At 41.8% G+C, this 18,118-nt stretch overlaps 1 protein-coding gene across 7 annotated transcripts in view; it reads right to left on the bottom strand.

The window, feature by feature from the left end:
• The window catches only part of LOC309612449 (uncharacterized protein), a 774,344-nt gene that overhangs the window by 636,839 nt on the left and 119,387 nt on the right, over window positions 1-18,118 (bottom strand). The window lies entirely within an intron of this gene.

Genomic DNA, 18,118 nt, shown 5'->3' with positions numbered 1-18,118 from the left:
CATTTAGCCTTTCTGAACCTCATTCTTACAGTTATCTTTACCTAAAAAAATTAAAAATTTGGCCTAAAAACTCTCATAGTTCTCAACTTCAAAACTCTGAATAACAACGCCAAAAGCTAACATGGATTGAGCTCTTCCTTAATTGCCAGGCACTATTGTGCATACTTTAGCTCAATATTTCTCAACAGCCTTGTGAGACAAGTGTTATTATCCTCATTTAATAGATAAGAAAACCGAGACCCATGGTAGTTAAGTCATTTTCCTGAGTTGGTAAGTGGTAAAGCGGGGATATGAACCCTTCGACAGCATATTGTTGGTATAGCATATCAATGAAAAGCATGGGCTATTCATCCATATATTTTTCTACCTAGGCTCAAGACTTTCTAATCTAGTGCATCTTCCATTACATCAAACAGCTTCTTGTCAGTTTCCTGGAGGAATTCTTCCATCTCCAGATCAGCCTCAGAAAAACCAAGAAGGAGCAATCATCCATCAGAACTTGTTTGGACCCCAAATTTCCAAACAAGTTCTGATAGATGTTCCATCTTCAGTGGGTTGATATGGGCAAAACAGAACTTCTGGTCTCCAGTTCAGGCACACACATTCTACACAATAGATACTCAGTAAACATGGCATACACATTGTACACAGCAGACGCTTAATAAAGGCTTAGCATGAAGCCATGCATACAATAAGTGCTCTATAGAGTCCTGGCACTGAGATTAGGAAACATGGCAGAGACTATGAGTTGGAATGGATGGGAAAGTTATCTAAACAGCATCAAAAAATAAAATAAAATAGTAAAAGGAAGTCTACAAAGACATTATCAACACTGGTAGCTTCAACCCATGGGGTCCCTCTCCCATGCCAGCTCCACCACTGCCCCTACCAGAACTACCCACCAAAACCCACAATGCCTCCAAGTGCCTGAGGGGAAAAGCATCTTCTAAAAGCAAAGTGTCCTTGGGCCCAGGCTTCCTGCCATATTTCTGCCTTGGACTTTGCATCTAACTTTTTAGCAAGGGAGGCAGAAGCTGATTGGATTATAGGAATACAAATGGATTAATTTGGGGTGGATTAGATACATCACAAAACATAAGTTTGACTTGCATTAACATAAAAATGTCATAAAAATGTAGATGCTGAGGCAGAGCTTATTTGTGATGCTGCTAATGCATTGCTACTCCAGCAAAAGATGTACACAATATTTACGCTGTATCTGACCACATAAAACATGTCGTATACATATGCAATTTTTCATTATGTAGAGGGAAAAGAGCCAGAGGGCCCTTCAGAATTCCAATTCTTGAGCTTCTGATTTTCCCTTCTTTTTGTAAATCTTCTTTTCCCTTTATTTTCAAGAAACAAATACAGTGTTAAACCATCATTACTGTATTTTGAACAGTTAATATTTCATATCGTGACGTCTCTACTCAGAGGTAACAGGTTTAGTTGATTACTATTTGTTTATAGAGCCGGAGAAACCTGCAATCACAGGGAACACAGAAGGATTGCAATTAGATCTATTGGCTGAGAGCTGCACCTCGCTGACCCACGGTTAAGTGGTTAGCGCTATCAGAGAGAAAATGCCTACTGGCAGCTGGCACATCTGCACCTGATAATATGGGCAAAACTGACACGGCTACTAAAGGCTGCTGCTCTCCTCTTTACCCAGAAGCCGAAAACAGATCATGCTTTTTAATAGTGCGTCGACACATTTCTTCTGAATTAGCATAATCGTGTGAGTTCTGGGAGGAATCGGGCACATCTTGGCTAAGCTGCTGTGAATTCTTCAAATTATCCAGATAAAAAGGGATTTTCTTTCCCCCACAAACCTGAGTCTATACTCAATTTCTAGTTTATTAAAATAGGAAAGGACAGGAAGAGAGCGATTGAAGAAAAAGGATGAATCTAAGTGTTTTTAATAAAACACATAATGTCCCATGTGTGACAGCACGGACACACATCACCTGAGGCGGGATGGGGGGTGGGGAGGGTGAGGAGGAGTGGCTAGCATAAATACACAAACAGGATTCTATCAAAGTGGAAATGATGATGACAAGTAAGAGTCCATTATGTACCTGGTGCTGCATAAAGAATCTACAGAATCTCTCACCTCTTCAGGCCAACACTTCCAGGCATCCAGCTGTTCTTTCTCCACCAATCATTTTATAGATCCAAAAACAAACAGGGTTGAGCAACTCAACTGGGAACTCTCTATCAGATATAGTGGGATGACCACCAGAGAGCAAGCCAACAAATCCCCATGCTGCCCTGGGACAAGAAAGGGTGTCCAGGGTCCTGGTGGCCTCTACTCCTAAGTAGGGGCACACAGTTCCCAGGAATCACAGCTTCCCTTCCTGCAGCCAACTTCTGTGAGACTCAGGCCACACAAGCATGTACAGCTCCTTTCTGAGAATTAGAAAAAAGGCACTCACTCTTGGCAGACTAATTAGAACAAGGCAGCTCAGTTAGAGACAAAAAAAAAAAAAAAACAACCATAAGTAAACTAAAAAACCAAATGAAGAATAAGAAGAAAATATTTAAAGAATGTAAGAACTCTGTGTGTGTGTGACTGATTGAATAAATTTCAAAACATACACATAGTGAAGTACTATGCAACTATTAAGAAACAAGCAAGCAAAAAAGGAAAATCTATATAAACTGATATGGAGTGATTTCCAACATATACTATTCAGTGAAAAAGCAAAATACAAAAGACATTGTTCTGTATGCTATCTTTTATGTAAAAAGGGGGAGGAAAATAGAGCATACACAAATACGTTTTTCTTTTTTCACATAAAGAAACACAGGGAAAACAAATCAGAAAACAGTAGAATTGGTAACCCATCATTCCCCACTAAAAGGAATCAGGGAGTTCCTTGGAGAAATGGAAGATAACAGAGTAGAGACAGAGAAGAGACAAAATGAGCCTAGAACACCCTCTTAATCCAGAAAGTAAGAAGTGTTTTAAAAACTGATGGTGGCATTTTCAAAAAACACAGGAGCAGCTTGAAGCATAGAAGCAGCTCCCCACTAGCCAATGTCTGATAATTTGAGCACCAAAATAAATAACAAATTTTAACCCATTGTAAAAAAAAAAGAATTAATCCATGAGTCCATATTGATTATAAATAGGTGAATAAGCAAATGAAGGAAAATTGAGGGCTCCTCCTTGCAAGAGAATGCTGACTGATAAATTTAGAGGAAATGGTAGGTTGGAAAATCACCATATTCAATCATCAATGAACAAGAACTATCAATAGGTGTGAAATCCTGAGGTCAAAATTTGATGAGTTACTAGATATTTACATGCCTAAAGTGGGTCCCAAGATTGTTTATTAGTTACAAGGGTAAAAAACAGTAACTATGCAGTGGAGAAACCAGACAATACCTTGATCAGGTATTAAAATTAACATCAACAATAAGGGTCAAACATCATGTGTCTCTGGATGTGTTAATCTGAGAAGTACATGTACACAACATCCTCTGTAGAATTCTGGCCAAGAATACATAACCTGAATCTAATCATGAGGAAATATCCGATCAGCTCAATGAGGAATGTTGTATAAAATAAATGGTCTATATTTTTCAAAAATGTCAGTGTAATGAAAGACAAAGAAACACCAAAGTACTGTTTTCAATTAAAAGAGAAAAAAAAGAGACATGACAACTAAACACAATTCATGAGACTGGACTGGATACTGTAGTTGAGGTGAAAACAATGCTATAAAGAACACTGTTGATATAATTGACAAAATTTGAATATGGACTGTAGATCGGATAAAAGCATTACTTTGCTTTCCTATTATTTGATTAAATTTCCTATTATTTGATAACTTTATTCTGGTTACATACAAGAATAATTTTGTTCTTAAAAAATATACATTGAAATATTAAGGCACAGAGTATGACACCTACTCTCAAATGATTCAGGAAGCACTCCGAATGACAGATTGATATACAACAAATGTGCCAAAATGTTAAAAACTGGTGAATCTCGATAAAAGGCATATGATTTTTCTCTGTATTATTCTCTCATCTTTTCTCTAAGTTTTTGAAATTATTTCAAAATAAGATGTTTTAAGGATTCCCTAGCGGTCCAGTGGTTAGGACTCTGAGCTTCCAATGCCAGTGGCCCAGCTTCAATCCCTGGTCGGGGAACAAAGATCCCACAAGCTGTGCGGCCAAAAAATTAAAAAATAAGATGTTTTAAAAATAAAATAGGAAAGTGAGGAAAAAGAGCGCCCTCTATAGCCCCCATGCCAGCGTCAGCACTGCTGAATTTCAGCACCACACACCCCTTCAGCCAAGAGCCCTCTCCCAGAGCAAATCTTACACAGCCATACACAGCAGCTCTGATGAAGGACACCTACATCCTTCCAATAAACCCCTTACTTGTGCTTCTCTGAGTGTTTCTGTCCTTTTCAATTAAATGATTCCTGACCAGTTAATCCTCACCCTACCAGAGGGAGGGAGGAGCATCCTAGAGCCAGATTCCCATCTTCTCCTGCAAGGCCTTGATCTCATGGTTGTACATTTCTCCTCTACACTGGGAACTTCTGATGGTTGCAACCATGTCTTATTCATCCTTACAGCCCAAGTGACTGACACACAGAAGACGCTTAATAAACACTTCAGTACTGAGTGGAGCTGGAATATGTTGACTGTGGGGATTTATACTACTATCGGTGTTAACAAGTCAAGGGTACACACCCCCACAGAAGCCTTCTCAACCGTGCTTATGCCAGCGCTCTCTTCCCAGACATGTGCCAGGAAAATGCTGGCATGACACACATCAGCATTATGTCTCCACCTGATGGCTTAGACACTCCTTTGGTGGGTCTGCTGTATTTTAAACTAAGCGTGGGGGTGGAGCAGAGGTAGAGAGGAACTTTAGCCCCACTGTAACTATCTACCCTAAACCTGGGGAGCAAACACATCAACAAAATGGTTTAAGCTTTCCAGGAATTGGAGAAGAGAAGCAGGTTAGCATCTCTGCAGATCCCTCTACCCAAAGAATTACTGCCCCATAATTACAAGGAGGGAGAGCTGCAGTTCCCACAAACTATCAGAAATTCCTGAGCTCTAATTCCAAGCATTAAGAACTTTCAAGTCTTTCAGATTCTCACTCTGACCAGGCCTGACCAGTATATGTAACCACCATACCTACAACTGCTCTCTTTGTCTTTTAGGAGGCTTGCCTCAAAAGAGAGTAGAAAAAAACCAGTAATGGGTCACAGAAGTAAGCTTCTCCATCCAACTGAGGCCTTTCCTTGGGATTCCTTTACAAGTTTCTAGTCCTAAGCTTTGCAGGAGTTAATAAAAACAATCAGAGGTTGGATAGAAGGAATGGTTCTTGGAGAAGAATCTGGAATTGACAAGACCAAAAATAATATGAGTCTACCCTATTTCAACAAGGATATGTCACTACAAATTTGACTGGACCAAAGGCAACTAATTCTACTGCCTAACCAGAGACAAGAAACAAGCAAGTCTTGAGTCAAAATTCTCTTGGTTGAAGCCAAAATGGTTTTTCTATCACTATTTTAATAATTTTGAGGCTACACGGTAGTTACTAGTTTTGCAAGTAGATAAAGAAACTTCCTAAGACAGTTTTGTAATCCATCTGCATGATAAGTGGATGTTTTCCAAAGCCTAGAACCCAGGAAGTGAATCCAAATGAGAAGGACAGTATAGTGGTCTTGAAAAGTTGAGTTATTCAGAGAGCTCTGTCAAAACACCTAGATCCTACTGGGATAGTTGTAGGGGAAATTCTTAATTGGATGGAGGGAAAGATACGTCCATGGAGCCTTTAATAGAGCAAAAACCTCCTTGGAATACCTCTGCCACCAACTCTGGCTTGTCACCTGAGGGGGAGGAAAGCCTCAACAGAATAAAGGAATGAATAGACCCTAACAGTGATTTTGATGAAAAACTAATTAGGAATATAACAAGGAGATTATTAATTCCTGCCAGAATCAAAATTACAGGCCTTATCATGTTGGAAACATGAGCATTAGAAAAGAACAACTCTCAGACCACGCTTTGAAAACTGCCACCTGGAAGGGAGTGAATGATGAATTTGAATGCCCTGAAGGGAAACAGAAGCAAACAGGGAGGTTTAACGCTAAAGAAAATATGCTGCCCAGACTTTGGAGAGGTTGCGGGAGTGAAAGGTCATTAAGCTGTTTAGATGATTTGGAGAGAGTCAGAGTGGGTGATAAAGGGTAAAACCAGAGGCTGGCTTGAGGCAAATGCTGACTTGGGGCAGAACACTGAAAAGAGGGATGGGGGAAGGGACACATTAGGAGTATGGGATTATCAGATCCAAATAACCATACATAAAACAGAGAAGCAACAAGGATTTACCATATAGCACAGGGAATTATAACCAATATCAAAATAACCTCTAATGGAATATAATCTGCAAAAAAAATCACAAATCACTATGCTGTACACCTGAAACTAACAGAATATTGTCAATCAACTACACTTCAACTTAAAAAAAAAAAAGAAACGAAACACATGTGGAAGGCAAGTGGGCAGAGGAACCCCAATAGTGAAAGGAAAAGGAACTGTACGCCTCTTCCGGGTATCAGGAAAAGTATGCTTTTAATTCTGTCTTAATGTTTTCCCAGAGTTAAACTGAATAGGTTTTAGGGTTTTTTCCTATTCTTTTCTTTTCTTTTCTTTTTAACTATAAGGAACTTTTGCAATTATATGCCATATGAGACCTGAAATAAATTTTATAGACTTTATTTTTAAGATGATAAAAACTTGGGCTGATTTGACTTAGTCCTTAGCTCCACAGACATGAACAATAAGAGAATTTCCATTTTGCAGATGGGCAGGATATGTTCTCAGACAAAATTAGAGGGCCACTTTGTTTGCCAAAGAAAGCCAGCCCCCTTCAAAGTTGGACTGGACACCGAGGAATCCTCCATTGACATTGGGTTCAGACCCCTAGAAGGCAGCAGCCCCTTCTCTCTACTCTGTCCTCACGTGCCTCAGAAACTGTATCTCTATTTTTTAAGATCATTTGTAGTCTCCTCTCCTCCCTTGTCCCCCATCAAGAGCTGGACGATGTTATAATTTTCTGTTACTAAAATTTTTATTTCTCTAAAGTGGTCATAAATGCTGGCTTGATGACAATCCAGAAATACTCCATATACTAAACACAAAAACTCGCTATGAAAATTGCTTGGTTTATTTTTGTTTATGTTATTGAGTTCTTGCAAATGACACAGCTGAATGTTTATCCTACCATAAGGAAATGCATTTTGGTATTTGTATTTTTGTTTTTTGTTTCCTGGGGATTCTTTTTTTTTTTTTTTTTTTAGTTTTGCTTTAAAAGATAAGGGCAATAAAGAGGGAACTTAAACATGTGCATACCCATATCACACACACACACACACACACACACACACACATAATTCTAAATTTGGATAAAAATTATTCTACAACCTTACAACATATTATTTTCTTCTCTTCCATCAAGATTAAAATACCTTGAATTTAGCAATATTAAAACACAAACTAAGATAGACTAGACCTTCCCCATTTTTTTCTATACTGCACTCATACCTTTTCCTAGTATGGCTGTAGGAGACCCCTGGGCCCTTACCCCACCCTCATGTAAGAGCTCTCCTAGGAAACAGCTGCCAGGGCAGGCTGGACCAGAATGGATGAAGACAAAGAGTCTCAGTGAGGAGCAAAACAAAGGGACCACAAGAGAAGGGCAGCTTTCGTTAATACCATTAAGTTATATAAGACTCCTAAAATTATACTGGCAATAGGCAATTTAACCACATTTCACGGAGACTTCTGTGAAATGGCAATTAAATCTAGATGAATGAGTAAAGCAAATAATGGAGAAAGAAGATATGAGAAAGACATATGCATGTAAGATCCCTTATTTTGCAATCAGATATAATATATGAGAGCTTTGGGAGTTGGATTAATAATTTGAATTACACAATTCTCGGCCACTGTTGGAAGGCCTGTCTGCCCTAGACCTCAACTGAACCATTGTTGGGGCCTCACTTCATCTTCTCCTTGATGAGAAAGAGAAAAGAATGAGTGCCCACATCATCGTTTTATTCTCCTCTCTTTAAAACTCTGCAGGGTGAACAGGTGTTACATCAGGTTGTGTTTTCTTAAAAGATGTCCATTAGTCTCCAGCCCTCCAAAGCTCACAACGCTGAGTGTTATAAAGAGATGGCCGCTGGGCTTCCAAAAGTTGACAAAACCCATGGGAAAAAAATCCCAGCTGGATGTTTCTTTCTGGGGAGCAACATGTAATCACAGCATGGAGGGCCCTTTTGAACATTTTCTGAGTAATAAAAATGTGTCATATCATGAAAACAAACAGACTTGGAAAGAAAAAAATCTTAACAGACCACAGAACTCAAAGAAAAAGCATCAGCAACTGATGGCCCCGCACACCCCATGAGCAGTTTCTGTTTTTGTGATTCCTGAGATTTTGGTCACATGCCATTTTGGTAAGTCTAATGAGGCCATAACTACTGAACAGCATCATGTGGATCACAAAGAGCATGGGCTTTGGGTAAAATTAGGTTCAAATCCTGGCTTCTCCTTTCCGCAGTGGGCATTACCTCTCCCTAGTTTCTATCTCTGAAGTAGAGAAAACAGTATCTACATCAGAAAGTTGTTGTGAGGATTAAATGAAATCATGTATGCAGTAGGCAGTCAATAAACACCTTCCCCTTATGTTAGGTGAAGAGAGCTTGTTTCTGGAAGGATCCTACGCTTCTCAGATGCCTTTGATGCAAACACTCAAGTCAGCACTAGCTAACTAAGAAAAGGCACCAGGGATCGTCCCACAAAATAGAAACTGATGCACGAATTGTGGAATCAAGACCCAGACACTGAATCCCTTCCAACCATGGGACTGTGCCAACCCTCTCAAATGAAACTTGTGCTCAGAGTTTGATGCTGGGGCAAGACACGGAATGTTGCATAGTTGGTTGGTTTGTTTCTCCTCAAATTTTTTTCTAATGCTGTATTATATTTAAAACAAAAGCAGAATAATCTCATGTTTAAAGTAGTTAACTTATACAATATGCTAAATCAGCACCATAACTTTCTCCTATACAGCAATCTGGTAGCTTACCTAACAGCAGATTACCCTTGTGACAATTTCAGAACAGGCCCCTGTGGTTTCAAAGTGTGTTCAACGGAGCCAGAGAGTTCTGTAAGGCCGAGTCAGGGGTGTGATCTTCAGATCACCAGACAGGCTGACCAATGGTAACCAGCTGTGTCCCTGGTAATGTATTTAACCAATCTTGGCCTATGTTTCCTCACCTGTAAGTGAGGAAGGTGGTCTACCATCTCTAAGGCTCATGCAGTCCAAACGTCTTCTAGCCACACTTTTTTTTTTAACAAACTCAATTTTAACCACTTCTCTCAGGAACACAGGTTTGAATTAATAAATGAATCCAGAAAACGATAATGCTTCTAAACTTCCAAAGTGTTAGAATCATAAGGTAAACTATTTTTTCCTGGTTGATTAAAGAGTTGAAAATAAACTGCCAGTGCCAGACAATGGACTGGGTACTTTATCCATAGCCCTTCTTTTAATCTGAGCACCTGAAGGAAAACAGGTAGGAAACCAACACATGACAAGGGCTATAGATTCCATGTACTGGGGTGTGTGCATTATATATATTGATATTACCTTACTAGGGGGGTATGATCATCCAGTGCTTACAGATGCCTAAAATGCCAAGTATGAAGCACAGTCACAATTCAAATATAGGTCTGACAGCCTCCAAAGCCCAGAGTCTTTCCTGGGCTGCCTGCATGGAGTCAGAATAGCTGCAGAAGCTACATAATGTGAAGCAGAAACTTACCCTCTCTGGCTGGGCCTTAACAACTGCACAGCAAAATTCTCCAGGTTAAGCCTTAAAGTTCTCCAAAGACCTTACAGCTCTAAAATGCAGTGATTCTCTGGTCAACTCAACAACCACAAAAAGTAAATGTATTACGTATATGAGAAGCAAGGTTCATCTCTATGTCTAATTGGATTTCATTGCTATCTGGATCCTGTTCATCCCCTAGTTCTTCCCTTTTGTTTACCACCCCTCGGAAATAATAGCTAAACTCCAAGGATTCAGATACTGCAGAATAATTCAAATTAATGGAATACATATTGCATGGTAATATATTTCACCATAAAAAAGGCGGGACAATCAGCCTACGAGAGCTTCAAACTCAAGTGACTTCTTATTTCTCTTACAGCTAATCAACCGGGGCCCAAAGGACAGCTATTTGTTGATCTTTGAGCGTAAGGCGGTGTCCTCTCTGGCCCTTTCAATTCAGACATCAACCAAAAGACCTAAGAAGTTATTGTATTTCTGGGACTTTCCTTTGTTTGAAAAAAAAGTGCAAGAAGATATTCAGTGGAATAAAAGAGAAGCATCAACGTTTCCATTGGTAATCTGGTCCGTGTGTTCCCTGCTACTGAGCATTTTCAGAAGGCCTGACTGTCTGGGTTAATTGTTTAATGCTTTTAGTTAGAATTAAACTTTGCACCTGCTCTGACAGTGATAAATTAAATGTGCTCCTTTTCCAATACTGTTGCCCTCTTTAAGTAGAGACCAAGAAGTGTATCTCCCTTCTTCCCCAGCGTTTGAGGAATCTCTGCTACACTGGAGTGTAAACCAGCATAATTTGTCACCAGAGCTAGCGCCAATTAAATTGATTGCGTTGGACTGAACTCTGGGACCCCTAATGCAAGCACTAAGGGAAAAATGGGCTCTTTGCTGCCCATTCCCCCATGTGGCACTTAGGCATAGCTCAACAGTGGAAGGCTTTCAAGGTTCAAAAGGGTTTTATTTTCAAAAGAAATGGGCATTGATCAGCGGCATTTAAAGGCAAAGATAATTCCAGAGCTTGAAGGCTGGATTTGTGTTTAAGGTCTAAATCTCTTTCTTTAACCTTGGGGGGCCAGTATAACATAAAAGCAACAAAGGGATTAAGATTACAAAGGGTTTGCAAGTGTAAATGATGCGGTGGTATTCTCCAAACATAACACAGTCCCCATTCACAAGCCCAGGCACAGGCCAGCATTTGATCTGTTGGTTTTACACCTGTAAAAACAACTTGTGTTTATTTGTCACTCAGCAAACCGTTTCGGGCAAGAGGGGATAAAAAAAAAAGGAAAGTGGAGGAGGAGTGAACTTGTTCATACCGCAGAGTTCAAACAGGCCTTCCCCAAACTGACTGAAAAGTAAACACGCTAAAGGTCAGCATGGTAGAGACAATCAGAAAATTCCCTCTCTCTGTCGGTGTAGCACACACCACACAGGAATACAAGGAGCAGGACGCTCTGTTCCAGCCCTTGGTCGTTCCCCTCATTATCCCAGCCTCTGATGCTTGGGTTTGTTATGTCACGTCCCACCAAGGGAGGCTGTAAATAAGCTTGAAGCTAATACGAGCCCCTATCTTGATCCTTTATTTATGAGTTACCAATTATGTGTTCCTCCATCTTGCCTTTTAGCTCAACTTCCCACAATCAGTCCTAGAGAACAGCATCATTTGAGTAAGATCAGACGTAAATCAAGACTACAAAGTTAAGAGACTCAGACTCCAAATTAGCTTATTCTATCACTGCACAAGGTGAGACCAGTGGTAAGTGTGCCAATTCCCTCAAGTTCAGATCTCTTTTCTCATCCGTCCTCTTTCTCCCTCAGCAACATATACCTTCTCACTTTAACTCTATCTCCTGGTTCTTCACATGACAAACTGAAGCCTTCTCAGGGACATCTAGCCTTATTGCTAAGCCAATGGAGTAACAATGGAGTCTTCCTACTTCAGAGAAAGGGAAAAATTGATGCTTGTTGAGGCTTTCAAGGTCAGATCACATGTCTGGGCACCCTGAGAAGGTTAATAATTTGGTATAAACGTAGGTGGCTAATCATTCAGTGCTCCTTTAAAACAAGCAAGCAAACAAGAGTTCGCCATTACTTAGGAGAGAGACTGTGCCAGTCAGAAGGAAAGTGGAAAGGGATAATTCAGGTGGCAGCTCTCTATCTCCCTAACCCCCTGAGCAATTCAGCTCTGGCCCCAAACTTGCATAATCTACCCAGAAAATAAAAGCCACATCCCTCTGACCGGAAGAAATGTTGAACCTAATTACTGCTGCCTGATTATCCCTCCCAAAATACTGCTTTCAACCAGTCACTCTCTTATTCAAGGACCACCAAAGGCATCCCATGTCCTACCACATTCAAGCCAAATTGCCATATCAATTTTATTGGTCTTAGTCTGGCACTCAAATCCTTCTATCACCTGGTCCTAATCCTTACAAACCAGATTTCCCAAAACTGCTCACCACAATTCCTGTAACTCTGTGCTGTCCTACAAACAAAAACACTCATTCTTCTTGCCACAGCCAGCCTATCATGCCTTTACTTGCCCTTCTTACCCATCAACTCTTAATTCTCTTATTTTATTCACCATCTACTGTGTCCCAGTTGCTGAAGGCCCAGATTCATTCTTACCTCCTCCAGGAAAACCTGAGACAGTGACTTGAACCTCTTATCTTCCTCCTCTAAACTATGGATTTCATAATCTGAATTGAATTTAGCTCTCATTGGAGATCTTCTCTAGTTTGCTGCTCCACATATCTTGTTTTCTGAGATGGTTCTTTGCGCACTTCAGAATAGGGTTTTTAAATCTATGGGGGCAGTAAGATGTGAAATCAAGTTATTAGGTTGCAACCAGAATTTTTTATTGAAATGGTTGGATAGAAAAGAAATGGAAAGGAAAGATCAGTATATTGTAAACAGCAAGGGCATTTGCTTTTATGAAAACTTTGTTTTTGACATGTACCTGTGTGCATATGTATAAACTGAAACCTAAGTGTGTGGTATTGTGCAATGATGTAAAATATATTGATAATTCTGGATTTAATATGAGGATATATAAGACCAACCCTCTTTTTTTTTTTTTTTTTTTAAGCACTTTTCTTTTTTATAGCTACTTTATTTATTTTATTTTTTTATTTTTGGCTGTGTTGGGTCTTCGGTTCATGCAAGGGCTTTCTCTAGTTGAGGCAAGTGGGGGCCACTCTTCATCGCGGTGCGGGGACCGCTCTTCATCGCGGTGCGGGGACCGCTCTTCATCGCGGTGCGCGGGACTTTCACTATCGCGGCCCCTCCCGTCGCGGGGCACAGGCTCCAGACGCGCAGGCTCAGCAGTTGTGGCTCACGGGCCCAGCTGCTCCGTGGCATGTGGGATCTTCCCAGACCAGGGCTCGAACCCGTGTCCCCTGCATTAGCAGGCAGATTCTCAACCACTGCGCCACCAGGGAAGCCCGATAATTCTGGATTTAAAAACAGGTTTTAAAGCACTAGAATGCATTGAAAAAAGCATAATGTACATAGCTGAAGTTCATGCAAAAATCAGAGTAGGTCAAAGGATGTCAAAGGAAATCAGACAACCAACAGCCCTAAGAAATGGAGTAAACTGCCTTTGCAATCATGGAAGCAGATCATGCATCCTCCCTACAGATAAGGGGAGTGTTACGAAGTAATATTTATACATGATTTTACCATTTGCAAGAGGTTTCACATCCTTTATGTCATCAGCATTCCATAAGGAAAGCCAAGCAGACTTTTTTCAGGATTCCCATTTTTAAAAATATGAGGCTGGAGAGGTTAGGTGGCTTGTCCATGGCCTAGAGCAGGTCAGTTTTAGAAAAAAAACAAATCTTCTGACACAAATTCCAAGTTCTTTCCTCTACCTGCTTAGAATAGATTGGTTCGTCAGAATCCTTCCCATTGTTAAGGCACTAAGGGAAATTCTCCCTCCTCCAGAAAGACCTCTCTGATAGTCCCTGTGACCTCACCCACAACTTCTAGCACCGTCCAGCAGGCATGGTTCTTAGTTGCTCCAGGTGGGTAATGTTTTCTTAGTAGCTCCATTACAAGTCCCTCGAAGTTGGGGGCCATGACATTTCTCTTGCTGACTTCTCATTTATTGTTTAATCAATGGACTGCCTCAGCTTCCCATACCAGGCTAGGTATTAAGGAGCAGAAAATAAACTTAGTGTGGGACCAGGAATGGTCAAAGCAATTGGCAAAGTTGGAGTACCCCATTACCATGGAGCTCTGTCCTTTTATTTCAAACCACCAGGTATTTAATGGGCACCTACACCAGGCCAGCACAGTGAGGAGTGCTGCAGAGTTTACAGCTTAGGGGTGCAGACAGACAGGCAGGCAATTAACTGAAATGCACAGCAGAATGGAATGAGGGCTAACTCAAGGTCTGAAACATAGTCTAGGGAGACAGGAAAGAGTGGGGAAGGGAGGATGAGAGAGGGCTTCACAGTGAAAGCAGTATCTGAGCTGAGCCTTGAAAGTCGACAAGATGTCACCAGCAAAGGCTTTCGAGATTCGTCATTAGCTCCATTTGCAAGACTCATTTCAGATTCCCTGGGGCAGTAGGATCAAGAGCAACAGTGATTAAAGCAGGAGGTCACACGCAGTCCAGAAGGACGCGCCCTGCTCACCTTCAAGACTTCTACCAATGTCTAGGCTGCAGAGGAAGTCAATCAGCTAAAGGTCAAAGATTCATCCCAGAGGCTGGCTGCCCAGGTCATCCTGGTGGTCAGCTCCAAGTTGCAACAGAGAAAGCCTCATCGCTGGCACCAAGGAGCCTGTAAAACCAATTGCAATCACGTTGCTCTTTTCCATGGCATAGATTGTATCAACCAGCGGCTCTAATCTGTGACTGTCTGGAATAGGAATGAGCGGATTAGCCTTTCAAACCCTCCCAGAGCAGGTCGAAGTCTTCGGGGCCAGTGCTCAGAGTCCGGTGGGAGCCACCCTAGAGAAAAGAAAGGCTTGTGCTTTCACATCATTGGGTTGGTGGGAAGGAGGTCCCTCCTCCTCCTGCCCTCAATTTGGCAGTTTTTCTGGTTGCAAGACAAAATATTTGCACATTTCTCAGGTGGCCCTGAGGGGCAGGGAGAAGAATCCATTGACTGATTTGTGGTCCGCATGGACCCACCATCCGGGGCTCTCAGGCTCTCTTGTTCATCTGTGAGTGCAGGCAAAGGGGCATCCAAATACTCTTTCTCTGAGGAAGGCCAATGTGAGCCCCAGTAGCAAATACTGTCTCTGGGAAGGATCTGCAGGGGTAAAGGCCGTGGTGACAGAAACCTCAGCCTCCCCCAAAGTCCCCTGATCAGTTTTTGAAGGAGAAGCCAGTTCAGCTAAGGATTATTCCGTGCAAATTTGCCGAATACCGGCTGAGAGGATTTCCACGCCTCACTTCCAACACAGCAGGAGAATCCTGAGCAGCAGGAGCCAGTCTTGTCTTTCCTTCACATTCCGGAAGCCTGAGCTGAGTTTCTGTGGGTCCCTTCTGTCATTACCACCCACTCACTTTGGCCTCTTTATGGCCAAGGATTTAAGACTTCCAAGGTGCTTATAAGTACGTACAGCTCCTTCCCACATAGATCTCCCTCCCCTTCCCCATGAAAGGCAGAAGGATTATACCCATAAGAGAGTCCAGAAGACTGAGAACAGAGAGACATCAAATGATTCTGGCCCAGAACCAATAAAGGAAAGAAAATTCAAATTCTGAATTCACCTTTCCTAGCCTTTCACCAGAGGTCCTGTAGCCAGGAGCCAGTTTGACAAGCCACATTTAGATCTGAATTTGTATTGTAGGATAGCATGCATTCCCACAAGGCTTTTTGGGAGGACTGTATATAAATCTTCTTAATGCAGACTTTTTTTTTTTTTTTTGGCTGCATTGGGTCTTCACTGCTGTGCGCGGGCTTTGTCTAGTTGCGGCGAGCGGGGGCTACTCTTCGTTGCAGTGCACAGGCTTCTCATTGCGGTGGCTTCTCTTGTTGCAGAGCATGGGCTCTAGGCACACAGGCTTCAGTAGTTGTGGCACATGGGTTCAGTAGTTGTGGTACACGGGCTCTAGAGTGCAGGCTCAGTAGTTGTGGCTCACGGGCTTAGTTGCTCCACGGCATGTGGGATCTTCTCGGACCAGGGCTCAAATCCATGTCCCCTGCATTGGCAGGCGGATTCTTAACCACTGCGCCACCAGGGAAGTCCCAGACTTCTTTTTTTTAAATAATATCTTTTGTTTCTCCCTGATATAAAAGTAATAAATCTCATTGAAAAAAAAAACTGGAAATATAGAAAAGAAGAAGGTAAAGATCACTCCATAATCCAATATCCAGATATAACAATTGTTAACATTTTGGTATCCCTTTTTTGTGCACATGAATTTTTTTTTTCCAAACTAAGGTTATACTCCTATATACATAAGTATTCTGCTGCTTTACACATAACATTCTATTGTATTTCTCCATGTTGATAGCTATTATTCTACAGCATCATTTTAAATAACTAAAAGATAATGCATTCTGGGCATGTGCCATAATTTACTTTACCATGTGCCATAATTTACTTTACCAATCTCCCTTTTGGACAGTTGAGTTGCTTTCAAATATTCTCAAATATAAAGAAGGCTGTGGTGGAAATGTCAGCTATATTAAGGAAGGAATGGGCAATATGGTAGAACTCTCAAGGAGACTTCATCCCTATTTTTAATTCATTCTTTCATTTATGGACATGGCGCCCAGGTGAGGTTTGGTATCTGCTTCCCTGGGTCCTTTTATGAACAGGATATATGGCCAACATGCCACAATGACACAGACGGCATCAAAGGGGAAAGAGCACTAGACTAAGAGTTGAAAGACCAGATTCCATTACCAGCTCGTAATTCACTGTGTGACCTTGAGTGAATGACCTACCTCTCTGAACACTTTCCTCATCCATTAAATAAGGGGATTGAACTAGATGACTTTAATATTCCTTCCAGCCCTAACACCACTGTCCTACAATATTGTTAGGGAGATAACACTCAAACCCCAAACGGTGAAGAGTATAGGACTGTCTATTATCAAAGGTAGACTGTGTATGTCAGAAACACAGTTCAACTGTGTTGGAAAGCAACCGTGTGTCTCTAACAAATATGACCTAAGTCACAGGCAAATTGTTCCCATAACAATTCATGGTTTGAAAATAATTTATTCTGTTTTAATAATTGAGAAGCTATTCAAGATTTCCCCCATGATAAGGTCACTGTCACTTCCATCCCAACATGCTCTTGAGAGTGAGAGAAAAGTTAGGGGATTTAGAGTTCATGTGCCTAGAAAAGCACAGAACTCTGTATCTGTATTATTTAGGAGACTCCTCAAGACTGAGTCCTGTGGTTTCCGAAGTGTCCTAAGAGGACGTTACTGCTCTTCCTCAGACCCTTCTTGCTCCTTCCCCAGGGGAAAGCAGACTAATTGCATCCATTTGAGAGATGAGGAGCCTGAAATTAAAACGCTCCTTCTCGAGACAGTGGAGGAGCCTCCCATCATTCCAGGCCCTGGTCCTAGGCCTACCCGCACCAGTCTGACGTCAACTGTTCACTGCCTGATGTGGGCGTGCCTGTGACAATGCCCCATGCATCCTCAAGTGTGTGGCCATGAGATCCACCGGACAACATGACCAATGCTCCCCTGGCAAGACAGGGGTTTCTCAGCAGAACTGGGGTGTAGAACTGGACCCAGAGAAAGCAGGATGTGGATAGGCAGAGAGGAGGAGACGAGAAAGGAAATTCTCTACAGGGCAGGCCAAGGCCTGGAGGCTCTGTGCACCTTCCTCGCAGGCCTTCACCTGGGTCTCAGGAGCTGCCCCTGGATCCGCCCTGATGTCCTAGGGTGGCCAGAGCCAAAGTAGCCACTTGGCTCACATTCAAACTGGTCTCTGCTCCTGGCATCCACGTTCACTGAAGTGAGCAAAAGCACGCCCTGCATTGAACAGGGGAGGGGAGTCGCCCTCATAAAGCTCTCCAGGAGGCTGGTGTGTGCATGACGGGCTGGCTCCACCCCGTCTTTGAAATATGCAGGGTATGCCGAGGTGGACCCAACTCATCTTAATTCCTGCATCAGTATACTATTCCTGAAGGGTTCAACCTCTAGTGAATCATTCCCTCCAAGCCAGCGAGGATAAACCATATTTTATCCCTAACTGAGAATACAGAACAGAGCAAACCAAAGAGAGCTGGCAGTAAC

Source organism: Balaenoptera borealis (genome assembly GCF_965194805.1).
Source record: "Balaenoptera borealis genome assembly, chromosome: 15".
Taxonomy (NCBI): Eukaryota; Metazoa; Chordata; class Mammalia; order Artiodactyla; family Balaenopteridae; genus Balaenoptera; species Balaenoptera borealis.
This window is presented reverse-complemented; position numbering and strand designations above follow the sequence as displayed.